A 26,980-nucleotide genomic window follows, 5' to 3' on the forward strand; every position below is an offset into this window, starting at 1 on the left:
AGATCAACTCAACTTCCTCTGAGTATACAGCAGCTGATAAATACTGGAAGGATTAAGATTTTTTTAATAGAAATAATTAACAAATCTGTTTAACTTTCTGGAGCCAGTTGATATGAAAAAAGTTTTCCACCGGAGTGCCACTTTTAGGTATAAAAAAAAAAAAAAAAAACTGTGATCAATGGGGTCTGACTGCTGGGACCCCTGCAGATCACCAGAAGGGAACTCGAACATTGCTGAGTGTTGCAATGAGTGGAGCATTGGCTGCATGTGCACAATCCACTCCTTTTATTGCGGTAGACATTCCTCCCCCATTCTGGTGATCGGTATGGATCCCAGTAGTCGGACCTCCAACAATCATGCATGTGTTTTGTGATTTGAAACTAAATGGGTTTATTGAAAAAAGCATTGCTCACATGTTCAAGTATTTTACTTATATTGCGAGTACACCAGCTATGTGCCCTATCTGTACCTGTACAGAATCAGTGTAAGACACTATTGTGTTAAAAGAAAACGGTCATTCTGTTCATCCACACTAAACCCAATAGACCGGGTTACAGTGCAGGTGAACAGGAGATGGATGCGGGGTCCCTGACTAATATACATACCTTCTGTCCGGTGCCCAGTCCTTCTGAATATCCTCTTCTATCTTCGCTGAATTACGCACAGGAGACAGGCCCACTGGCTGAATTTGAATATTCATGGTTGCTGGTCATGTGAGAACTCTGTAGGCATAAACGCTCACATGACCAGCGACCATGAATATTCAAATCCAGCCGGCGGGCCCGCCTCCTGTGCACAATTCAGCATAGATAGAGGATATAGGCCTCTAGGCGCCAGACAGAAGGTACGTATGTTAGTCAGAGACCCTGCATCGGTCTCCTGTTCACCCGCACTATAACCCAGTGTATTGGGTTTAGTGTGAGTGAACAGTATGACCCTTTTCCTTAAATCATACAATATGTTTAAATGGGCACTATCATTAAAACAAAATTTTGCTATTGCACTCCTTATGGTAAATAAAACATCTTTCTAATGTACTTTGTTTAAAAAAAAATAAGTTTTCTATGTTATACTTCTGTTTAAAAAAGCTGCCACTAGGTGTCTCTTTTCCATACTTTTCCATAGCACATTTCCTCCCATCTCTTGCACAGACTTTGGATTCCTGCTGCCCTAGATGTCCAAAATTAGGAAATGCAGTCTGAAGTGCAGAGGGGGGGTGCAGCCTTAGCCAATCATAGCTCATCTCACACTGAACTGCTCTGGGCTGTGTGTAGCAGAGTGAGGGAGGAAGTTCTCCCCTGTATGGCTTCAGATGATGTCACGCCTGCTGGGTAATACCCCTTCCCAGTCTGTGAATCTGACTGAGACTGAGCAGAAAATTCAGAGCAATATCAAGGTAGAAAACTATCAAATAATAAAAATAAATGCAGGGGGGGGTTTATTAAGTTGGGGCAGTGAACTGGGAGGATTATAACATTTTACAAGTGATGTGAGAAGTTTTGATGTGATGACGGGAGATGCAGCAGGAGATCAGTGTTGGCGTCAGAGGCGATGATATAATAGCCTTTCCAGCAGGGTCTTATAATTATATTAATTATCTTTATTATAGTAACTTAACAGGGGGATTTTCTTAGCATATAGTTGCCAGAAACAGTAAAAAAAAATGTAATAAAAAAAAAGCTGTTTGTTTTATGGATGTCATTTCTGATATTATGGAACTATAAAAAAAATAAAAATAATAATAACATTGGTGAGTAAATGGTCTAGTGCAGTGGTTTCAAAACTGTGGCCCTCCAGATGTTGCATGCTGGGAGTTGTAGTTTTGCAACATCTGGAGGTCCACAGTTTGGAGATCACTAGTCCAGCATATGTATGTTAAAGTCAAAGCAGTTATACAGTATATTTACTAGAGGACATGCTTATGTACTGTAAGCTTCTATACAAGTAGAATTATCAAAAATCGTCTATGTTTGTGATCTAAGCAGGAGATTTATCAATCGGCATGGAATTCAGTGACCGGGCCTCCAACAATCACTTAGTTATTCCCTATCCTATAGACAAGGAATAATTTAATATTGTAGGAACAATCCTTTAAACTAATACAGGCCTGAGCCCAGACTGCTAAATAGATAGGAAACCCTAAGTTGAGACCCCAGATGCCTAAATAAACTCAGACCCCAGACCAGAACCCCTAAACCAATACAGGCCCCAGATTTGATTGCTAAATAGTTGAGGCCTCTGACCAACCTCCTAAATTTAGACTCTTGTATATTAAAAATTGTTCAGACCAGACCCCTACATTGTGTACACTGCCAAATAACAGAGAAAGGTATTACTGGTCATTGGATGAAGTCATTTGTAGATAAATCATTTAGGAAGATGAACACTAAACACAACATTGTCACCATTTTGCTGCCATTGGTCATAGCATGCGGGTGTGTTTAGCCTGCATGGGATGATATCGATACAGTACCTTACCCTCCCACATCAAGCCAGAAGTTGTGTGCCAAGAGCAAGAAAAGGTATTGCTTTTTAAAGGGGGTACTCCAGTAGAAAACAAATTACTTCTATATAAAAAGCTTAATCCTTCCAGTACTTATCAGCTGCTGTATACTACAGAAGAAGTTGAGTTGTTCTTTTCAGTCTGACCACAGTGCTCTCTGCTGACACCTCTGTCCATGTCAGGAACTGTCCAGAGCAGGAGCAAATCCCTATAGCAAACCTATCCTACTCTGGAAAGTTCTTGACATGGACAGAGGTGTCAGCAGAGAGCACTGTGGTCAGACAGAAAAGAACAACTCAACTTTCTCTGTAGTATAAAGCAGTATCCAAGTACTGGAAGGATTAAGATTTTTTGTTCGAAATAATTTACAAATCTGTTTAACTTTCTGGAGCCAGTTGATATGAAAAAAAAATGGTTTTTCACCGGAGTATCCCTTTAAGGAACATACCGATTAATTCTCCTGGGGATTGCACAACCATGGATCAGATCTCACTCAGAGAACAATAATGCATTCACCCTTCTTATCTAGTAACTACTCCAACTATATACTGCCTCAGCTGTTTACTCCTCTCCTCATATTAATACTTCAGCTTTACATCTATTGTCATACTCATATGGGGACATTTTTCAAGGTTTTTACACTGCTTTTTAAGGGAAATTTGTTGCAGAATTGCCACATTTGTGCAAAAAGTGTGCAACATTTTGCTTATGTTTTTTTGTTTTTGTTTACTAAAAAGGTACACACTTCTGCTTTTTCAGTGATCAGAGATGTATGACATTTGTGGAATAGCCCTCAATTACACCACAAACATACACCAGCTCAGACCTGGCTTACAAAAATGGCTGTAGACAGCAGCTTTAAAAAGTTGTACTGGTAAATGCAGAGAAGGAATCATACAAAGTGGTGTCCGTATTGTTCCTATGTTCTTTTTTGTGTATAAATCAGTTACTCTTCAGATTTTGTGTTAAGCTATTCCTGATGAAGAGGCTTGAAAGGTCTAGAAAGCGTGCTATTTTATTTTTTTTATCATCTTTTTAGTTATTCAAAACAAGGCATCAAAAAGTAGCTCTTCACATTTACTAAAGAGTTGTAAGGGATAGAATGTGGATTTAGTAACTTGCTTTTTGCGTAATTCAGTGGGGTTGTAGCAACCCATCTCATAAGGAGAGGGTAAAAGGCGTAACAGCTTAGTGTATGTATACACCACACTGATGAATGGCCTTCAGTGCCACAGGGAAGGTGAGCTTTTTAAAACTATAACTACAATTTTTTTATGTGCCAAGTCAATAGTGCCATGATAAATCGCAGGTCCTTAGACCCACAGGGGGTGCACTGGTGTGATTTCCTCACAGCCAATAGGTGTGTCCAGAACAGGAGACTGTGATAGTCTTCTATAGTCTTCATGCTTGTGCCAAAAGGCAATTTACTGAATTCATATCAATGACAGTCAAATGAATGGAGGAGATATGACAAAATCCATAGATCTATATATATATATATATATATATATATATATATATATATAATTAAGTATCCCTGCCATTTAACAAAACTTTAGACATGTCACAGAGACATATCAACATTTTTGATTGGTCGGGGTCTGGATGTTCAGATCCTCACTGATCGCTGCGATCTCAATCTAGTTGCAGGAGACGGGCTCCATTATGCAGCCTCACAACTCTCCCAGCTCATTCTAATGATTAGTGGGGGGCCTGAATGTGCCCTACAAGTTTAACTATATGAGTTGAGATGGGAATACTCCTTTAAACCGTAAGACATGTCCCAAAATGAAAAAAAAAGAAAAAAGTTATTAGCATGAATATAGGTTTGTACAAGTTTTGCACTTAAAAAATCCTCTAATTTAGGTAAAGGAAATATTAGTGCTAAATGATGGCTGCATGTGAGGTATGAACCTTCACCCCATCATATTTAAGACAATGCAAAGACCTTCTAAACTTTTTTCCAAAGGATCTTCCGATCCAAATCTGTCCATCTCTATAGAGGACAAATTACATCAACATCCTGGAATTTTGGATGAAAAGCATGCACGGGTTTTGTGACTGGAAATAGAATGGATTAATTTAAGCATTGCTTACACGTTCAGGTATTTTACTTTAGAAAAGTCTGATCGTTTTGCCGATATATTACAAATAATACAGCTACGTTCCCTATCTGTAATGTATGTACAGTATCGGAGTAAGACGCTATTGTGTTAATCTTTAATATGTTTAAAGAGATTGTTACGCCGAGCGCTCCGGGTCCCCGCTCCTCCCCGGAGCGCTCGCTTCACTCCCTCCGCTGCAGCGCTCCGGTCACGTCCTCTGACCCGGGGCGCTGCGATCCTGCTGCCAGCCGGGATGCGATTCGCGATGCGGGTAGCGCCCGCTCGCGATGCGCACCCCGGCTCCCCTACCTGACTCGCTCCCCGTCTGTTCTGTCCCGGCGCGCGCGGCCCCGCTCCCTAGGGCGCGCGCGCGCCGGGTCTCTGCAATTTAAAGGGCCACTGCGCCGCTGATTGGCGCAGTGGTTCCAATTAGGGTTTTCACCTGTGCACTTCCCTATATTACCTCACTTCCCTTGCACTCCCTTGCCGGATCTTGTTGCCTTAGTGCCAGTGAAAGCGTTCCTTGTGTGTTCCTTGCCTGTGTTTCCAGACCTTCTGCCGTTGCCCCTGACTATGATCCTTGCTGCCTGCCCCGACCTTCTGCTACGTCCGACCTTGCTTCTGCCTACTCCCTTGTACCGCGCCTATCTTCAGCAGCCAGAGAGGTGAGCCGTTGCTAGTGGATACGACCTGGTCACTACCGCCGCAGCAAGACCATCCCGCTTTGCGGCGGGCTCTGGTGAAAACCAGTAGTGGCTTAGAACCGGTCCACTAGCACGGTCCACGCCAATCCCTCTCTGGCACAGAGGGTCCACTACCTGCCAGCCGGCATCGTGACAGTAGATCCGGCCATGGATCCCGCTGAAGTTCCTCTGCCAGTTGTCGCTGACCTCACCACGGTGGTCGCCCAGCAGTCACAACAGATAGCGCAACAAGGCCAACAGCTGTCTCAACTGACCGTTATGCTACAACAGTTGCTACCACAGCTTCAGCAGTCATCTCCTCCGCCAGCTCCTGCACCTCCTCCGCAGCGAGTGGCCGCTCCTGGGATACGCTTATCCTTGCCAGATAAATTTGATGGGGACTCTAAGTTTTGCCGTGGCTTTCTTTCCCAATGTTCCCTGCATCTGGAGATGATGTCGGACCTGTTTCCCACTGAAAGGTCTAAGGTGGCTTTCGTAGTCAGTCTTCTGTCCGGAAAAGCCCTGTCATGGGCCACACCGCTCTGGGACCGCAATGACCCCGTCACTGCCTCTGTACACTCCTTCTTCTCGGAAATCCGAAGTGTCTTTGAGGAACCTGCCCGAGCCTCTTCTGCTGAGACTGCCCTGTTGAACCTGGTCCAGGGTAATTCTTCCGTTGGCGAGTATGCCGTACAATTCCGTACACTTGCTTCAGAATTGTCCTGGAATAATGAGGCCCTCTGCGCGACCTTCAAAAAAGGCCTATCCAGCAACATTAAAGATGTTCTGGCCGCACGAGAAATTCCTGCTAATCTACATGAACTTATTCACCTAGCCACTCGCATTGACATGCGTTTTTCTGAAAGGCGTCAGGAACTCCGCCAAGATATGGACTCTGTTCGCACGAGGCGTTTCGTCTCCTCGGCTCCTCTCTCCTCTGGTCCCCTGCAATCTGTTCCTGTGCCTCCCGCCGTGGAGGCTATGCAGGTCGACCGGTCTCGCCTGACACCTCAAGAGAGGACACGACGCCGTATGGAGAACCTCTGCCTGTACTGTGCTAGTACCGAACACTTCCTGAGGGATTGTCCTATCCGTCCTCCCCGCCTGGAAAGACGTACGCTGACTCCGCACAAAGGTGAGACAGTCCTTGATGTCTACTCTGCTTCTCCACGTCTTACTGTGCCTGTGCGGATGTCTGCCTCTGCCTTCTCCTTCTCTACAGTGGCCTTCTTGGACTCTGGATCTGCAGGAAATTTTATTTTGGCCTCTCTCGTCAACAGGTTCAACATCCCAGTGACCAGTCTCGCCAGACCCCTCTACATCAATTGTGTAAATAATGAAAGATTGGACTGTACCATACGTTTCCGCACGGAGCCCCTTCTTATGAGCATCGGATCTCATCATGAGAGGATTGAACTTTTGGTCCTCCCCAATTGCACCTCGGAGATTCTCCTTGGACTTCCCTGGCTTCAACTTCATTCCCCAACCCTGGATTGGTCCACTGGGGAGATCAAGAGTTGGGGGTCCTCTTGTTCCAAGAACTGTCTAAAACCGGTTCCCAGTAACCCTTGCCGTAACTCTGTGGTTCCTCCAGTAACCGGTCTCCCTAAGGCCTATATGGACTTCGCGGATGTTTTCTGCAAAAAACAAGCTGAGACTCTACCTCCTCACAGGCCTTATGATTGCCCTATCGACCTCCTCCCGGGTACTACTCCACCCCGGGGCAGAATTTATCCTCTCTCTGCCCCAGAGACTCTTGCCATGTCCGAATACGTCCAGGAGAATCTAAAAAAGGGCTTTATCCGTAAATCCTCCTCTCCTGCCGGAGCCGGATTTTTCTTTGTGTCCAAAAAAGATGGCTCCCTACGTCCTTGCATTGACTACCGCGGTCTTAATAAAATCACGGTTAAGAACCGCTACCCCTTACCCCTCATCTCTGAACTCTTTGATCGCCTCCAAGGTGCCCACATCTTCACTAAATTGGACTTAAGAGGCGCCTATAACCTCATCCGCATCAGAGAGGGGGACGAGTGGAAAACGGCATTTAACACCAGAGATGGACACTTTGAGTATCTGGTCATGCCCTTTGGACTGTGCAATGCCCCTGCCGTCTTCCAAGACTTTGTCAATGAAATTTTTCGTGATCTGTTATACTCCTGTGTTGTGGTATATCTGGACGATATCCTAATTTTTTCTGCCAATCTAGAAGAACACCGCCAGCATGTCCGTATGGTTCTTCAGAGACTTCGTGACAACCAACTCTATGCCAAAATTGAGAAATGTCTGTTTGAATGCCAATCTCTTCCTTTTCTAGGATATTTGGTCTCTGGCCAGGGACTACAGATGGATCCAGACAAACTCTCTGCCGTCTTAAATTGGCCACGCCCCTCCGGACTCCGTGCTATCCAACGCTTTTTGGGGTTCGCCAATTATTACAGGCAATTTATTCCACATTTTTCTACCATTGTGGCTCCTATCGTGGCTTTAACCAAGAAAAATGCTGATCCCAAGTCCTGGCCTCCTCAAGCAGAAGACTCCTTTAAACGACTCAAGTCTGCCTTTTCTTCGGCTCCCGTGCTCTCCAGACCTGACCCTTCCAAACCCTTCCTATTGGAGGTTGATGCCTCCTCAGTAGGAGCTGGAGCTGTTCTTCTACAAAAAAATCCTTCCGGGCATGCTGTCACTTGTGGTTTTTTCTCTAGGACCTTCTCTCCAGCGGAGAGGAACTACTCCATCGGGGATCGAGAGCTTCTAGCCATTAAATTAGCACTTGAGGAATGGAGGCATCTGCTGGAGGGATCAAGATTTCCTGTTATTATCTACACCGACCACAAGAACCTCTCCTACCTCCAGTCGGCCCAACGGCTGAATCCTCGCCAGGCCCGGTGGTCTCTGTTCTTTGCCCGATTTAATTTTGAGATTCACTTTCGTCCTGCCGATAAGAACATTAGGGCCGATGCTCTCTCTCGTTCCTCGGATGCCTCAGAAGTTGATCTCCCTCCGCAACACATCATTCCACCTGACTGCCTGATCTCCACTTCTCCTGCCTCCATCAGGCAGACTCCTCCAGGAAAGACCTTTGTTTCTCCACGCCAACGCCTCGGAATCCTCAAATGGGGTCACTCCTCCCATCTCGCAGGTCATGCGGGCATCAAGAAATCTGTGCAACTCATCTCCCGCTTCTATTGGTGGCCGACTCTGGAGACGGATGTTGGGGACTTTGTGCGAGCCTGCACTATCTGTGCCCGGGATAAGACTCCTCGCCAGAAGCCCGCTGGTTTTCTTCATCCTCTGCCTGTCCCCGAACAGCCTTGGTCTCTGATTGGTATGGATTTTATTACTGATTTACCCCCTTCCCGTGGCAACACCGTTATTTGGGTGGTCGTTGATCGATTCTCCAAAATGGCACATTTCATCCCTCTTCCTGGTCTTCCTTCTGCGCCTCAGTTGGCTAAACAATTTTTTGTACACATTTTTCGTCTTCACGGGTTGCCTACGCAGATTGTCTCGGATAGAGGGGTCCAATTCGTGTCTAAATTCTGGAGGGCTCTCTGTAAACAACTCAAGATTAAATTAAATTTTTCCTCTGCATATCATCCCCAGTCCAATGGACAAGTAGAAAGAATTAACCAGATCCTGGGTGATTATTTGCGACATTTTGTTTCCTCCCGCCAGGATGACTGGGCAGATCTCCTTCCATGGGCCGAATTTTCGTATAACTTCAGGGTCTCTGAATCTTCCTCCAAATCCCCATTTTTCGTGGTGTACGGCCGTCACCCTCTTCCCCTCCTCCCTACCCCCTTGCCCTCTGGTCTGCCCGCTGTGGATGAAATTTCTCGTGACCTTTCCATTATATGGAGAGAGACCCAAAATTCTCTCTTACAGGCTTCTTCACGCATGAAGAGGTTCGCGGATAAGAAAAGAAGAGCTCCCCCCGTTTTTTCCCCTGGAGACAAGGTATGGCTCTCCGCTAAATATGTCCGCTTCCGTGTCCCTAGCTACAAGTTGGGACCACGCTATCTTGGTCCTTTCAAAATTTTGTGTCAAATTAATCCTGTCTCTTATAAACTTCTTCTTCCTCCTTCTCTTCGTATCCCTAATGCCTTTCACGTCTCTCTTCTCAAACCACTCATCCTCAACCGTTTTTCTCCCAAATCTGTTCCTCCCACTCCTGTTTCCGGCTCCTCGGACGTCTTCTCGGTCAAGGAAATTTTGGCTGCCAAAAAGGTCAGAGGGAAAAATTTTTTTTTAGTAGACTGGGAGGGTTGTGGTCCTGAAGAGAGATCCTGGGAACCTGAGGACAACATCCTTGACAAAAGTCTGCTCCTCAGGTTCTCAGGCTCCAAGAAGAGGGGGAGACCCAAGGGGGGGGGTACTGTTACGCCGAGCGCTCCGGGTCCCCGCTCCTCCCCGGAGCGCTCGCTTCACTCCCTCCGCTGCAGCGCTCCGGTCACGTCCTCTGACCCGGGGCGCTGCGATCCTGCTGCCAGCCGGGATGCGATTCGCGATGCGGGTAGCGCCCGCTCGCGATGCGCACCCCGGCTCCCCTACCTGACTCGCTCCCCGTCTGTTCTGTCCCGGCGCGCGCGGCCCCGCTCCCTAGGGCGCGCGCGCGCCGGGTCTCTGCAATTTAAAGGGCCACTGCGCCGCTGATTGGCGCAGTGGTTCCAATTAGGGTTTTCACCTGTGCACTTCCCTATATTACCTCACTTCCCTTGCACTCCCTTGCCGGATCTTGTTGCCTTAGTGCCAGTGAAAGCGTTCCTTGTGTGTTCCTTGCCTGTGTTTCCAGACCTTCTGCCGTTGCCCCTGACTACGATCCTTGCTGCCTGCCCCGACCTTCTGCTACGTCCGACCTTGCTTCTGCCTACTCCCTTGTACCGCGCCTATCTTCAGCAGCCAGAGAGGTGAGCCGTTGCTAGTGGATACGACCTGGTCACTACCGCCGCAGCAAGACCATCCCGCTTTGCGGCGGGCTCTGGTGAAAACCAGTAGTGGCTTAGAACCGGTCCACTAGCACGGTCCACGCCAATCCCTCTCTGGCACAGAGGGTCCACTACCTGCCAGCCGGCATCGTGACAGAGATCATCTTTATTGATGTGAGAAGTTCCTATGTGATGACGGGAGATGCAGCAGGAGATCGGTGTTGGCGTCAGAGGAGATGATATAATAGCCTCTCCAGCAGTGTCTTATAATTATATTAATAATATTTATTATGATTAATTTACAGGAAAATTGTCTTTGCATATAGTTGGCAGAGACAGTTGAAAAAAGCTGTTTCATTTTATGGATGTTGATTCTGATATTTTGTAACTATAAAAAAAAAATCCAATATGTAGGATGTACAGTCACATGTTTGAAGGTATCATATAGCTAAAATATTGCAGTCAACGTGTCTACACTCAACATATTAGTACCTATCATTCTGGAGGTAGTTTATCGATTAAAATTCAGGAAAAAGAAAAAGTACATCCTGCTATTAGTGATGAGCCGCAGAGGCCATATTCGAATTTGCAATATTTCGCGACTATGTGGACTAATATTCGTCCTATGTTCACGAAATTCGCATGTTTGCTATGTTCATTTTCTTTTTTTCATGCGAAAATTCGTAATGAAATTCGCATAGTGCTTAAAAGAAGGGAGGGATCAGTGTTCAGCCTGGAAGTGCCGATATTTGTATACATTTGCATTAAAAATATGAATATTCGACATTGCGAATAGATATCACTATATTCTAAATATTTGCAAAATTGCAAAGTGCAGATATTCGCAGTAAAAATTTGCATTTTAATATTCGCGCTCAACACTACCTGCTATAAGAGACAACACTAAACAAAAACTTATTAATAGATAGTGGTTTTGGATACTGACAGCTGCAAGGTATGAACCAGCGCCAAGACTTAATTTTAACATACTAATAGTATGGTGCTGGTTCACACATTGCATTTTCCATCCACCTGTCAGTTGATTCAAAAACATTGATGTTGTGTTAGGGCTGATTTACACTTTTTTATCCACCTGTTAATTGATTTGAAAACATGATGTTGTGTTTGTGCTGGTTCACACCTTGCATCTTTATCTGCCTGTTAGTGTATACTAAAACATGGGGTTGCAGTAATTTATTCCTATTTTAATCTTGGTTACATTTTTCATAGTTCTAATTGGAATTTTTATAGTTAGAATTTCAGTAAAAACTATGAAAATTCCAATTAGAACTATAAAATTTTTAAAACAACAGAAATCAGGGCCGGCCCAAGACATTGTGCAGGAGTAAAATGCAGGACTATGCCATTGCATATCAGAAGGACATAATAATAATAATAATAATAATAAAAAACACAATTCTGGGATTTAGTATTTTTTTACTTTTACGCCATTTACCGTACAGGATTAATAATGTCATATTTTAATAGTTTGGAGAATTGTGCATGCAGAGATACCAAATATATATGTATTTTTTATTATGCTTACATGTTTTTTAAATCTAAAGTGGCAATCTAAAGGGTTAATAGGCGGCTGCTTCGATCGCCGCATGCCGGGTATTAGCAGCGGCCCCCAGCTACTGAAAACAGCTGGGAGTCACCCGGTATGTAGTGGGCTCATGTCAGGAGCCCGCTCTGTACACCCTGAGCGGCACCATGACGGACTAGGTCAGTCATGTGTTGTGAAGGAAGGGGTCAAAAATTTTCGCGGGGCGCAATGTGCCGCCCCTGTGAACGTGCCGCCTGGGTCTAATGGACCCAGCGGGACCCATTGTATGGCCAGCCCTGACAGAAATGTATTAATCTAGAATCGTAGTCATTAGAGATAAGCAAATGTTTGAAAAATTCGACTCAGCCGATTCACCGGAAAAATTTGGTTCCGTCCGAATTTATTCGTGGCGAATTTGTATAAAAAATGGCTATTTCTGGCCTACAGAGAGCCTCAATAGGGGTGTAGAACACTTTGCCTTGCTGTAAAACGCATAGGGTGTGTGCTGGGTTAGTGAAATAATACTGTTATTCAGTATGACATGCAGATCAGAGGCGTCGCTATTAGAATCACTGTCGCAGAGCGGCACAATGACAGAGCCTGGAGGTGGCATCAGTATGAGGAGACCATATAGTGGCTGAATGACACAGCGTGAAGGTGGTGGAAGCATGAGGAGACCATATAGTTGCAGAATGAGACAGCCTGGAGGTGGCAGCAGCATGAAGAGAACATATGGTGGCAGAATGAGACAGCTTGGAGCTGGCATCTGCATGAGGAGAACATATGGTGGCAGTATGAGACAGCCTGGAGGTGGCATCAGGAGTCCTGAAAGTGACCCAGTGACATAGTGGGGCGGTGGGTGGTAATACCAGTACCCAGTGACGAAGGTGGGTGAAAAAAGATCAGAATAGTAGCTGAGGCAGGTAGGCAGAACAAAACGGTCTCTTTTGTAGAAGTGTTTTTGTGCACAAGTAAGTATTGAGGATATGCATTACATAAAACTTAACTTTTAATAATATACTTAGGATAAAATGAATGGACCCAAAACATTTTTTAAATCAAACAAAAGGAAAGGTGTGCAAAACACACCATGTGCCACCTACACCAGCAAATACTGATGTGATGCAAAGACCTCAAAAAGTAACATAGTTCATAAGGTTGAAAAAAGACCAGAGTCCATCAAGTTCAACCTATATCCCTAATGAGTCCCTACTGAGTTGATCCAGGGGAAGGCAAAAAACCCTCATACTAGAGGTAAGAATTCCTTCCCGACTCCAATATGGCATCAGAATAGATCCCTGGATCAATGTTCTGTCCCTATAAATCTAGTATACATAACCTGTAATGTTATTACTCTGCAAAAATGCATCCAGACCCTTTTGAACTCTTTTACAGAGTTCCCCATGACCACCTCCTCAGGCAGAGAATTCCACAGTCTCGCTGCTCTTACAGTAAAGAACCCCTGTCTGTGCTGGTGTAGAAACCTTCTTTCCTCTAGACGTAGAGGATGCCCCCTTGTTATAGATAAAGTCCTGGGTATAAATAGATCATGGGAGAGATCTCTGTACTGCCCCCTGATATATTTATACTAGGGCTGCACGATATGGGGAAAATGTGCGATTGTGATTATGGGCCTAAATATTGCGATTTCGATATGCGATGCAATATAATAAATAAATGGTGAAATCCCACCATTTCATGCCCAATCTCCTCCATTTTACAACTTTCCACCCATTTTATGCCCACCGCCCATTTCACATCTCCCCCCATCAAATGTTCCCCCATCACATTTTCCCCCATGTCACATTCCCCCTCCCCCTGCGACTTTCTCCCCCCATATCACATCTCACCCCCCTGTCACATTCCCCCCTCCACCTGCCAACTTCTCGCCCCATATCACATTCTCCCCCCTGTCACATTCCCCCCTCCCCGTCACATTCTCCCCCCATATCACATCTCACTTACCCGTCACATTCCCCACATTCTCCCCCATATCACATCCCCCCCTGTCACATCTCCCCCCCATGTCACATTCCCCCCCTTGTCACCTCTCACCCCCCATGCCACATTCTCCCCCCATATCACATCCCCCCCCCCCACGTCCCATATCCCCCTTGTCACATTCCCACCCCCCCAGTCACATTTTGTACTGCAGCAACACACTGGGTTTCCCTAGTGTGTTTGCTGCCGAAAAGACCTTTCCCCATCAGCCAATCACTGGCTTGACATGTGACAACGCTGCGGCCAGTGATTGGCCCTTTCACTTAGCTCAGTGTTTTTCTGCCAGGGTGCCTTCAGCTGTAGTGAAACTACAACATGCCTGGACAGCTTTTGCCGGTCCAGACATGCTGAGAGTAGGTAGTTTTGCAACAACTGGAGGCACCCTGATTGGGAAACACTGACTTTTAGTATTTAAATATTTTTTTACCTGCTCTAGCCGGCTCCTGCCTGCAGCAGCACGCGGGAGCCGGCCCGAGATGATAGTTTCCCCGGGGGGGGGGGGGGGGGGGGGGGGGGTGTATCGCTATATCGCAAGAAGCAAAAATTCAATTGCTTTTGCGATATATCGTGCAACCCTAATTTATACATAGCTCCACTATATCTTTCTTGTACACTAGTGCCCAGTACTGTACACAGTATTCCATGTGTGGTCTGACTAGTGATTTGTACAGTGGTAGAATTATTTCCTTGTCGGGGGGGATCTATGCACTATTGATGCACCCCATGATTTTATTTGCCTTGGCAGCAGCTGCCCGACTCTGGTCACTACAGCTAAATTTACTGTTAACTAAGACTCCCAAGTCCTTTTCCACATCAGTCGTCCCAAGTGTTCTCCCATTTAATACATAATTCCAGCCCGGACTTTTCCTCCCCATGTGCATTACCTTACATTTATCAGTGTTGAAGCTCATCTGCCACTTCCCAGCCCAAACCTCCAGCCTATTCAGATCCATTTGTAACAGTGCACTGTCCTCTATAGTGTTTACCACTTTACATAGTATCAAATGCAGAGATTGCTACTTTACTATTCAACCCCTCTACAAGAGCATTAATAAATATATTAAACAGAACAGGACCCAAGACTGACCCCTGTGGTACCCCACTAGTAACAGTCACCCAATCAGAATAAGTACCATTAATAACCACCCTCTGTTTCCTATCACTTAGCCAGTTACTTACCCACTTACACACATTCTCCCCCAGCCCGATCCTTCTCATTTTATGCACCAACCTTTGGCACCATATCAAATGCTTTGGAAAAATCAAGATATACAACATCCAGTGATTGCCCCTTGTCCAGTCTGGAGCTCACCTCCTCATAAAAGCTGAGCAGGTTAGTTTGACAGGACCGATCCCTCATAAAGCCATGCTGATATGGGGTCATTTATTTTTATTAAGATACTCCAAAATAGCATCCCTTAGAAAACCGTCAAACAATTTACATACAACGGAGGTTAAACCAACAGGCCTATAATTCCCAGGGTCACCTTTTGACCCCTTTTTAAATATTGGCACCACATTTGCCATGCGCCAGTCCTTGGGAACTTTCCCTGTCACTATACAGTTCCTGAATATTAAAAATAGGAGTCTGTCTATTACATTACTTAATTCCTTTAAAACACTGGGGTGAATGCCATCTGGACCTGGTGATTTGTCTTTTTAGATTTTTTGTAGGCAGCACCGTACTTCTTCCTGGGTTAGATAGGTGACCTGTACTGGGGAGTTTACCTTATCTCGCTGTATTTCACCTGGCATTTCATTTTCCTCGGTGAATACAGTGGAGAAGAATTTGTTTAAATGTTTTTAAGACGAGTAACACTTTCCTCGAAAAGATGGTAGGGAGCAACGTATTGTCCATTGTAGCAGGTGGAGGTAAAAAAATTCCCCTGTAAGACCCTACTCTTGCACTATGAATTCCCTTCTAGGCAAGTGTTATTCACTTTAAAAAAAAAGGCAGCCCCACACAGGAAACTCTCCCTATTTCCACCTAAAAACCCTGGGAAATGGCAGTGTTTGTAGGGGGGAATAGGGAGAGGTTACTGTGTTGGGCCACCCTTTTTAGGGCGTGTAACACTTGCCAAGAAGGGAGTTAATAATGCGAGAGTAGGGCCTCACAGGGGAAGTTTTTACCACCACTAACCATATGTTGTTCCCTTCCACATTTTAGAGGTCTTTGCATCACATCAATACTTGGTGGTGTAGGTTGCACATGGTGTTTTTTGCACACATTTCCTTTTGTTTGAATTCCAAAAAATTTTGGGTACGTATATTTTATCCTAAGAAAAGTTACGTTTTAGCTAATGCATATCCTCAATACTTACTTGTGGTCTGATGTGGAGGAATGTCTGTAACTGGGAAGCAGTGCCTTAAATCTGTTTTGCATTATCCATATTTGTTGGTGTGGCACCATGATCAATCTACTCTGATGCATCTGGCATTGGTGGGTGGAAATCCTGGCTGATCCATGCCTGATTCATCTTCACAAACGTCAGTCTCTCCACATTTTAGTGGACTCCTTGGGGTTAATATGGCCCCCGCCTCACTAAACACCCGCTCTGATGACACACTACTGGTCGGGCAAGACAGCTTTTCCAGGGCAAACTCTGCTAGTTGGGGCCACAAATCAAGTTTGGCTGCCCAGAAGTCCAGCGGATCTCCAAGGTGTGTTGGCATGGTCATGTCAAGGTATGCCACCACCTGCTGGTTTGGGTCCTGCTCCATGTCTACCTGCTGCTGATGAGTTGTTTCACTATGCGGGTGAAGAAAGCTACTTATCAGCGACTGAGGCTGCTGCTGATGGAGCTGGTCAGCAGCCATGGTAGTGGAAGGTGTCTGTTCCCTAACTCAGTGTTTCCCAACCCGTGTGCCTCCTGCTGTTGCAAAAACTCCCTGCATGCACTGACAGACCATGCATGCTGGGAGTTGTAGTTTTGCAACAGCTGGAGGCACACGGGTTGGGAAACACTGAGTTAGGAAACAGACAGTGTTTCCCAATCCCAACCAGTGTGCCTCTAGCTGACAGTCTGTCAGTGCATGCTGGGAGTTGTAGTTTTGCACCAACCCCCCCCCCCCCCCATGTGAATGTACAGGGTACATTCACACGGATGGGGGTTTACAGCAAGTTTCCCGCTTCAAGTTTGAGATGCGGCAAATTTTCCGCTGCAGCGGGAAACACTTTAAACCCCAGTCTGTGTGAATGTACCCTAAAAACACTACACTACCACATAATAAAGAGTAAAACTACATATACACTACACCCTTACACTGTGCGCCCCCCCCCCCCCCCCAATAAAAATTAAAAACTTCTTGTACGTCAGTTTTTCCAAAACAGAGCCTCCAGCTGTTGCAAAATAACAACTCCCTGTATTGCCGGACAGCCATCGCCGGACATGCCAGGCATGTTGGGAGTTTTGCAACAGCTGGAGGCACCCCATTTGGGGAAAACTAACGTACAGTATTTTTGGTGGAGGAGGCAAGTGTAACACTTGCATCCGGGTACACCCCTATGAAAATCCCTAATTTAAGCCTTAAATGCACATGGCGCTTTCTCACTTCGGAGCCCTGTCGTATTTCAAGGCAACCATTTAGGGTCACACATGGGGGGTACCTCCGTACTCGGGAGAAATTACTCTACAAATTTTTGGTGGCTTTTTCTCCTTTAACCCCTTATGAAAAGGTAAAGTTGGGGTCTACACCAGCATGTTAGTGTAAAAACTTTTTATTTTTTACACTAACATACTGGTTTTACACTAACATACTACTCTTTATTATGTGGTAGTGTAGTATTGCCCCATACTTTTCATTTTCATAAGAGGTAAAAGGAAAAAAAGACCCCCAAAATTTGTAACACACTTTCTCCCAAGTACAGAAATACCCCATATATGGACGTAAAATGCTCTGCGGGTAGACAACAAGGCTCAGGAATGAGAGCGCGCTATGTACATTTGAGGCCTAAACTGGTGATTTGCACAGGGGTGGCTGCTGGTTACAGCGGTTCTGACAAATGCAAAAAAATAAACACCCACATATGAACCCATTTCGGAAACTACCCCTCTCATGGAACATAACAAAGGGTAAAGTGAGCATTTACGCCCCACAGGAGTCTGACAAATTTTTGGAACAGTGGTCCGTGAAAATGAAAAATTACATTTTTCCTTTGGACAGCCCACTGTTACAAAGATCTATCAAATGCCAGTTGGGTGTAAATGTTCACTGCACCCCTTGTTATGTTCTTTGAGGGGTGTAGTTTCCTAAATAGTATGCCATGTGGGGTGTTTTTCGCTATTCTGGCACCATGGGGGCTTCCTAAATGAGACAAAACATTTCAGCAAAATTTGCTTTCCAAAAGCCCAATGTCGCTCCTTCCCTTCTGAGCCCTCTAATGCACCCGCAGATCACTTTGCATCCACATATGAGGTATTTCCTTACTCGAGAGAAATGGAGTTTCAAATTTTGGAGGACATTTTCACATATTACCCCTTGTGAAAATGAAAAATTTGGGGTAAACTCAGCAATTTAGTGAATTAATTAAAAATTTTCATTTTCACGTCCAACTTTATCGAAAATTCGTCAAACACCTGTGGGGTGTTAAGGCTCACTGTACCACTTGTTACATTCCTTGAGGGGTGTAGTTTCCCAAATACTATGCCATGTGGGGTGTTTTTTGCTGTTCTGGCCCCATAGGGGCTTCCTAAATGTGACATGCCCCCCAAAAACCATTTCAGCAAAATTCGCTCTCCAAAATCCCATTGTCGCTCCTTCTCTTCTGAGCCCTCTAGTACACCCACAAAGCACTTTACATCCACATATGAGGTATTTCCTTACTCGAGAGAAATTGGGTTACATATTTGGGGGGGGGCATTTTCTCCTTTTACTCCTTGTAAAAATAGAAAAAATATGGGTCTACAAGAACATGTTAGTGTAAAAAAGGAAGATTTTGATTTTTCTCCTCCACTTTGCTGCTATTCCTGTGAAACACCTAAAGGGTTAACAAACTTTCTGAATGTCATTTTGAATACTTTGAGGGGTGCAGTTTCTATAATGGGGTAATTTATGGGGTATTTCTCACAGAAAGGCCCCTCAAATCCACTTCAAACTTAACTGGTCCCTGAAAAATTCAAATTTTGAAATTTTTATGAAAATTTAGAAAATTGCTGCTATACTTTGAAGCCCTCTAATGTCTTCAAAAAGTTAAAACATGTCAACTTTATGATGTCAACATAAAGTGGACATATTGCATTTGTGAAACAATATATAATTTATTTGGAATATCCATTTTCCTTACAAGCAGAGAGTTTCAAAGTTAGAAAAATTTTCAACATTTTCATGAAATTTGGGGATTTTTCACCAAAAAAGGATGCAAATAACGACGATAATTTACCACTATGTTAAAGTAGAATATGTCCCGAAAAAACAAGCTTGGAATCAGAATGAAACATAAAAGCATCCCAGAGTTATTAATGCTTAAAGTGACAGTGGTCAGATTTGCAAAAAAGGGCTGCGTCCTTAAGGTGAAAATGAGCTGCGTCCTCAAGGGGTTAATGAAGTGATTTGCGCGTTCGAATCACGGCGATATTCACATTCGTTACAAATCAAATTTTTTCTGAAATTCATAGCGAATTTGGATTCGTCAGATTCAATTCGCTCATCCCTAGTAGTCATGATAGGTAATTTTTGAAACGCCTAAACATTCATGTACTGCTATATCTGGTATAATACAAGGGTTGTATGCTACCAATGTTTGTGGAAGGGTTAATATTCTGCATGGTTCTAGTTACATGCATTAACCACGTCATTGCTGCTAGAAGGTGAATAGAAAAATTATTTTACGTGATTTTTAAAATGTGATCTATGCTGCATGTTACCATGGATTGTATCTATGATGAAGGCCGAAATGCGTTAGCTCCATGCATGTTACAGATGCCCTTTCGGATGATTAATAAACCACATAAAAAGCAACAACAGAGTGGTGCTAGGCCAGTAAATGGTCTATTGCAGTGGTTTTCAAAATGTGGCCATCCAGATGTTGCAAAACTACAACTCCCCACATGCCGTTGGCTGTCCGGGCATGCTAGGAGTTGTAGTTTTGCAACATCTGGAGAGCCACAGTTTGGAGACCCCTGGTCTAGTGTATGAATGTAGAAGTCAAAACTGTTATACGGTACATTTACAGAGGAACATACTGTAAGCTCCTACTATACTTGTGATCTAAGGAAGAATCAATCTCACCCTTAGGGGGGGGGGGGGGACATTTATCAAGCTTTTTACACAGTTTTTTGCTGTAAATTTTCCACATATTTGTCGCAATTGAGCAAAAAGTGTACTACTTCACAAAAAATCACAGATTTGTCACAAGCCCTCAATTACACCAAAAACATACATCAGGCCAGACCTAGATTATAAAACAGCTTCAAAAGTCACACGGGTGAAAAAGTCTCAGAAAAGTCACAGAGAAGGAATCATACAACGTGGTGTTCTGAAGTGAAATTTCACAAAAATATGTACTGGCCCCATGTTAATCACATGCCCTGCTTTATTTAAAGGTGTAGTGTAGTAAAATAACTTATCCCCTATCCAAAGGAGGTCGTACCCCCCATAATCTACATTCATGGCCATAAATATTGTCACCCCTGAAATTTTTCTAGAAAATTAAGTATTTCTCACAGAAAAGGATTGCAGTAACACGTTTTGCTATTCACATGTTTATTCCCTTTGTGTGTATTGGAACTAAACCAAAAAAGGGAGGAAAAAAAGCCAATTGGACATAATGTGGCACCAAACTCCTAAAATGGCCTGGACAAAATTATTGCCACCCTTAACTTAATATTTGGTTGCCCTTTGGAAAAAAATAACTGAAATCAGTCGCTACCTATAACCATCAATAATCTTCTTACACCTCTCAGCCGGAATGTTGAACCACTCTTCCTTTGCAAAGTGCTCCGGGTCTCTCTAATTGGAAGGACGCCTTTTCCCAACAGCAATTTTAAGATCTCTCCACAGGTGTTCAATAGACTTGTGCACGACCAAAATGTTCGTTTCGTTTCGGTTTTCTTCGGATAAAAAATTTTTTGGTTCTGTTAATACTTCAGGATACAGTAATTCGTTTTATTCTGTTTTCGGAAGCATTCGTATATATTTTTTTCGGTTCTATTCGGAAACTGTTCAGCTGTCGGATGCATTCGTTATTTCGGATCTATTCGTTATATATATCATTCGTTTCACTTTCGTTTTTGGACAATTTAGTTATTCGTTTAATGCTTCTTTCTAATGCTTATTTGTAACCCAGGCCTTGCTGATCCTCTCGTGTAAAAAATAGCAGGTGTTACCTTAGCTTGTTTTGCAGTTGTCTCTGTGCCAGAAGCCAAGTTTTCCTCAGATTAACTGTCCATTTCTGCAAATCCAGTGGCTCCACACTCCAGTAACACCAGGCAAACTCTCACAGGATTACTTCACAACTAATTAAACAGCCTCACTGTCTGTGATACAGTAGGGATCGACTGGAATAAGCTAATTGGCTAAAAAGTATCATGTGACAATGAACTTCGATCATGTGACCTCCCAAGGACCAATTGAAAAAATCAAATTAATTATTTACTGTCATTTTACAGTTAACGAATGCATTAGATATTTTAAGAATGTATTCGTTAATCTGATGTTCGTATTATCGTGGTTATTCCGAAATGTTCAAATAGGTTTTCGTGCATTTGGATCAATCTGAACGCCCGAAAACTGTAAAATTCGTATAAATTAACATTCCTGCCGAAACTAATTGAACATATCTAGTGTTCAATGGGATTTAGATCTGGACTCATTGCTGGCCACTTCAGAACTCTCCAGCACATTGTTGCCATCCATTTCTGGGTGCTTTCTGATGTATGTTTGGGGTCATTGTCCTGCTGGAAGATCCAAGATCTCAGACGCAAACCCAGCTTTCTGACACTGGGCTGTACAGTGCGACCCAAAATCCATTGGTAATCCTCAGATTTCATGATTTCTTGCACACATTCAAGGGTTCCAGTGCCAGAGGCAGCAAAACAACCTCAAAACATCATTGACCTCCACCATATTTCACTGTAGGTACTGTGGGGAGATTTATCTTTGCTTTTAGAGCATTTTTTTTGTCTATGTTTAGGCGCAGTTCAGACGCAAGCAGCATATTTTGAGACTTTTGTGCACTTTTTGATATAGATAGTTTTACTCTTTTTCCCTACCCGTAGAACTTTTTCTTTTGCGGTGGCCACGTATTTATCATTTGCAACTTTTGTCAAAAGTCGCAATTTTGTGCGCAAATGTACATTTGTAGGCGCAAAGCTACACCACCTACCAGTAGGCTTTAGAATAATTTCTACCTTCCACAATTCATCCTTTAACCCCTTCCCGCAGAATCCAGTCTATAGACGGGGAATTGCGCAGGTCTTTCGCACATTCCGCCGTCTATAGATGGCATTCAGTTAACCCGGCAATGTGCGTCATCGCACGGTTTAACTGGCAGAAGTCCCGCTGTTACCAGCCCGATAGCCGATAACTTATATCGATATTCCGGTATAAGTTATTGGCTATTTCTCCCCCCTCAGAAGCCGCTGCAGATCAAAGTGGGCGCTTTAAATCAATGAACTGCAGGGGCTTTAGCAGGGCAGAGACTGCCGCTGCCGCCCGTTTCTCTCCCCCTGCCTGTCCTGGGGTCCTCCCTAGTCCAACCACCGCCGCCGCTGCCCCATTGCCTAATTACCTGTTCCCGGGGCCCAGGGCCCGGGGTCCGCGCTCATTCTGGCTCTGGCGGCGTCCTGAGCTGTCACTGGGCGCACTGATGGTGACGTCACGTTGAGGACGTCGCAGGAGCCAGAAGTAGTTCGGACCCTGGGAACAGGTAATTATAAAACCGGGGATGGGGGAGGCAATGGGGCAGCGGCGGCGGCATCAGAGGCAAAAGTGAAGATCGTCACTAATCTTCACTTCAAAACTACAACTCCCAGCATGCCCAGACAGCCTTTGGATGTCTGGACATGCTGGGAGTTGTAGTTTTGCAACATCTGGAGGGCCACAGTTTAGAGACCAGTGTGTGCAGTGGTCTCCAATCTGTGCTCTTCCAGATGTTGCAAAACTACAACTCTCAGCATGCCAAGACATTCCAGGCATGCTGGGAGTTGTAGTTCTGTAACATCTGGCCCTGCAGATGTTGCCAAACTACAACTCCCAGCATGCCTAGGCAGTCTGGGCATGCTTGGAGTTGAAATTTTGCAACATCTGGAGGGCCACAGTTTGGAGACCACTACACAGTGGTCCCCAATCTGTTCTTCTCCAGTTGTTGCAAAACTGTCTAGGCATGCTGGGAGTTGTAGTTTTGCAACAACTGGAGGCACACTGTCTGGGAAACATTATCTGTTTTCTAACTCAGTGTTTTCCAACCCGTGTGCCTCCAGCTGTTGCAAAACTATAACTCCCAGCATGCACTGACAGACCATGCATGCTGGGAGTTTTAGTTTTGCAACAGCTGGAGGCACACGGGTTGGAAAACACTGAGTTAGGTAACAAACTCAGTGTTATGCAACCAGTGTGCCTCCAGCTGTTGCATAACTACATCCCCCAGCATGCATGGACAGCCAAAGGGCATGCTGAAAGTTATAGTAGTGTGCCTCCTGCTGTTTCATAACTACAAGTCCCAGCATGCCCTTCTGTCACTGCATGCTGAGAATTGTAGTTTTGCAAAAGCTGGAGGTTTGCCCGGCTATGTGCTGACAAGTACTTGCCAGTGCATGGCCAATATTTGTCGGCGCTTTCGCATACCAACGCTAAACCCGTGGCGTACCCCTATGGGTACGTGTACCACGGGTTGAGAACCCAGGCCTCTGGTTGCTGGTCTGACTCTTTTTTACAAAAGGTGTACGTTAGACAACTTTTCACGCTAAAGGAGAGCTGCGCCTTATTCATCATTACGCTGCACATTATTGATGAATAAGTATAGACAAAAAAAAGGTGGAAATTTGATCCAACAGACATTTCTTGATAAATCTCCCCTTGTGTTCTTTCCTTGGTAGGCCTCATTCCATTTTCGGTAAACAGTAAAATTATGTGCTTTACCAAAAAAGCTCTATCTTGGTCTCATCTGTCCACAAGACATTTTCCCAGAAGGATTTTGGCTTAATCAAGCTTTTTATGTCTCTATGTCAGCAGTGGGGTCCTCCTGGGTCTCCTGCCATAGCGTTTCATTTCATTTAAATGTCGACAGATAGTTCGCGCTGACACTGATGCTCCCTGAGCCTGCAGGACAGCTTGAATATCTTTGGAACTTGTTTGGGGCTGCTTATCAACCACCTGAACTATCCTGCGTTGACACCTTTCAACAATTTTTCTCTTCTATCCATGCCCAGGGAGATTAGCTACAGTGCCATGGGTTGCAAACTTCTTGATAATATTGCGCACTGTGGACAAAGGCAAATCTAGATCTCTGGAGATGGACTTGAGATTGTTGATATTTTCCAACAATTTTGGTTCTCAAGTCATCAGACAGTTCTCTTCTCCTCTTTCTGTTGTCCATGCTTAGTGTGGCACACACAGACAAACAATGCAAAGACTAAGTGAACTTCTCTCCTTTTTATGTGCTCCCTTTTTTTTTTTTTTTTGTTCCAATACACACAAAGGGAATAAACGTGTATAGCAAAACATGTGTTACTGCAATCCTTTTCTGTGAGAAATACTTCAGGGGTGACAACATTTACGGCCATGTGTGTATATGGATAGGGGATAAGTTATGTTTCACTATACTACTAATACATGTGGTGCATGTACACTCCAACTACACCATCAAAACCTGTTTATAACATCAGTGCACCTACAATGACTTAGGAATCTCCCCCTATGTATTTGTCTTTCACGGGATCCAAAAACGTTAACGTGAAGTGCAAAACATGTAATGCACCAGGGATCTCGAAGTGGGATCAAAGTGGTTGTGCCCCTTTCTTCACTTTTTCCTTTTATATCAATCATTTGTGGTCATAAAATACTCTGTGTGGCGTAAATCATAAGAAATTCTGAAGAAAAATCCTGCAAAAAATTTTGATTTAAGAGACGACTTATACTCTAGGAAAACCAAAAGCTATGTAAAAATTGATCACAAATAAAAATATTCTTACATGGTATTGAGATCAGTATTTGAAATTAATTTTTGCCCTCATTTTGGTCCATATTAGAAGTGGAGCTGACACAGAGAAAAACTGTAAGGCTGGGTTCACACTCCCTTCTCCATGCAAAAACCATGGTATTCAAGTAATTCGAGGCAGGTCCAAGTAGAATTTACACGTGGAAATTCTGCCAGGAATCCTAGTGTAATGAAAGCCCAATTGATGTCAATGGAAGTTCCTAATGAAAATTACTGCATTTTCAGTGAGGAAATTCTGCCGTATCTCTGTACAGGGCAGCTAGGAGTAAGCTTAAAGGGGTACTCCGGTGAAAACCTTTTTTCTTTTAAATCAACTGGTGACAGAAAGTTAAACATATTTGTAAATTACTTCTATTAAAAAATCTTAATCCTTCCTGTACTTATTAGCTGCTGAATACTACAGAGGAAATTCTTTTATTTTTGGAATGCTCTCTGATGACATCACGACCACAGTTCTCTCTGCTGATGTTATAATAATAATAATAATAATAATAACACTTTATTTATTGTTGTCCTTAGTGGGATTTGAACCCAAGTCCAAGGCACTGAAAGGCAGCAGTGCTAACCACTGAGCCACCATGCTGCCCTTAGCATACATCTGCTATGCATGGTTGCTAAAATGGACAGAGATGTCAGCAGAGAGCACTGTGTTCGTGATGTCATCAGTGTTCCAAAAAGAAAGGAATTTCCTCTGTAGCATTCAGCAGCTAATAAGTACTGGAAGGATTAAGATTTTTTAATAGAAGTAATTTACAAATATGTTTAACTTTCTGCCACCAGTTGATTTAAAAGAAAAAAGGTTTTCACCGGAGTACCCCTTTAAGTCCGAATGTCCTACAGCCACACTTAAAAATAAATTGGCTAACACACCGTCACGGCCGCCCCCTCAGCGAAAGTCTATGGGAAGGGGGCGTGACGGTGTGTTAGCCAATTTATTTTTAAGTCACGAGGGGCGGCCCTGAACACAGAAGTCCGCACACAGCGTTCGGAACCATAAACTTCCAGACGCTGGGGAGCTGAGCTCTGGAAGCAGGGCAGCGGAGTACCCCTTTAATGCATTTGTTCTCATAACTGGTATATGATAACATCAGACTCATGAATCCTCAATACAGTTTTGGGCTATCAAATAGAATTTGTTTATCCCCGACTCAAACGCAGTCATCCCATTGTCTTTTCTTGGATCAAGGTCTCATACAACAAGAAATCAATTCGCAAGGTTTTCTGAGCAAACTGTTTTTATTAAAAAAAGAGAGAGATGGAGGTCACAGACCTGTAATAACTCCAAGAACCCTAAACGATTTTGTTCATTACCAATAGAGATGAGCGAATTTTTGAAAAATTCAATTCGGCCAATTCGCCAAATTTTTTTTTTAAATTTGGTTCGGTCCGAATTTATTTGCGGCAAATCACTATTAAAAACGGCTATTTCTGGCCTACAGAGAGGCTCAATAGGGGTGTAGAACACTTTGCTTTCTCTTAACACGCATGGAGAGTGTGCTGTGTTAATGAAATAATACTGTTATTCAGTATGACATGCAGATTACAGGCATTGCTATTAGAATCATTGCCGCAGAGCAGTGATTCTATGTGAGCAGTGATTTTTTATGTCATTCTATGTGAGCAGTGATTTTTTATGTCATTTTTATTTAATTTAATTTGAATTTATTGAAATTTTTCGATCTGGCGGTATCTGGCGGCATCGAGCTGGCGGTGCACTGCGAGGCAAGTTACCACCTGTACGAGCCCCTGCCTCTCAGCACACCCCCATACTCTGAGTGTCCACTTGAAAAGGGAGGGACTGCAGTACCAGCAACTTGGACAGGAGCACATTCAGCTTCTGTGCCATTGGATAAGTGGGTGCATAAAGCTAGAAGTGGCTGCAGTGAGTGAAAAAGCTCGTACTTGTATCTTAAAATCGAGCTGGTGGTGCTCCGTCAGGCGAGCTACTGCCTGTTCCAGCCCCTGAATCTCAGCACCCCCCTGACTGTGAAAGGACAAATGTTTCATTTAATCAGTTATGGTTCATGGTTATTGCTCCAAGCAGTTTCATTGGATTCTGGGG

At 44.1% G+C, this 26,980-nt stretch overlaps 1 protein-coding gene across 5 annotated transcripts in view; it reads right to left on the reverse strand.

The window, feature by feature from the left end:
- The window catches only part of STAC3 (SH3 and cysteine rich domain 3), a 105,061-nt gene that overhangs the window by 61,778 nt on the left and 16,303 nt on the right, over positions 1 to 26,980 (reverse strand). The gene's annotated exons all lie outside the window — the stretch shown is intronic.

Source organism: Hyla sarda, chromosome 2, assembly GCF_029499605.1.
Source record: "Hyla sarda isolate aHylSar1 chromosome 2, aHylSar1.hap1, whole genome shotgun sequence".
NCBI classification, from domain to species: Eukaryota; Metazoa; Chordata; class Amphibia; order Anura; family Hylidae; genus Hyla; species Hyla sarda.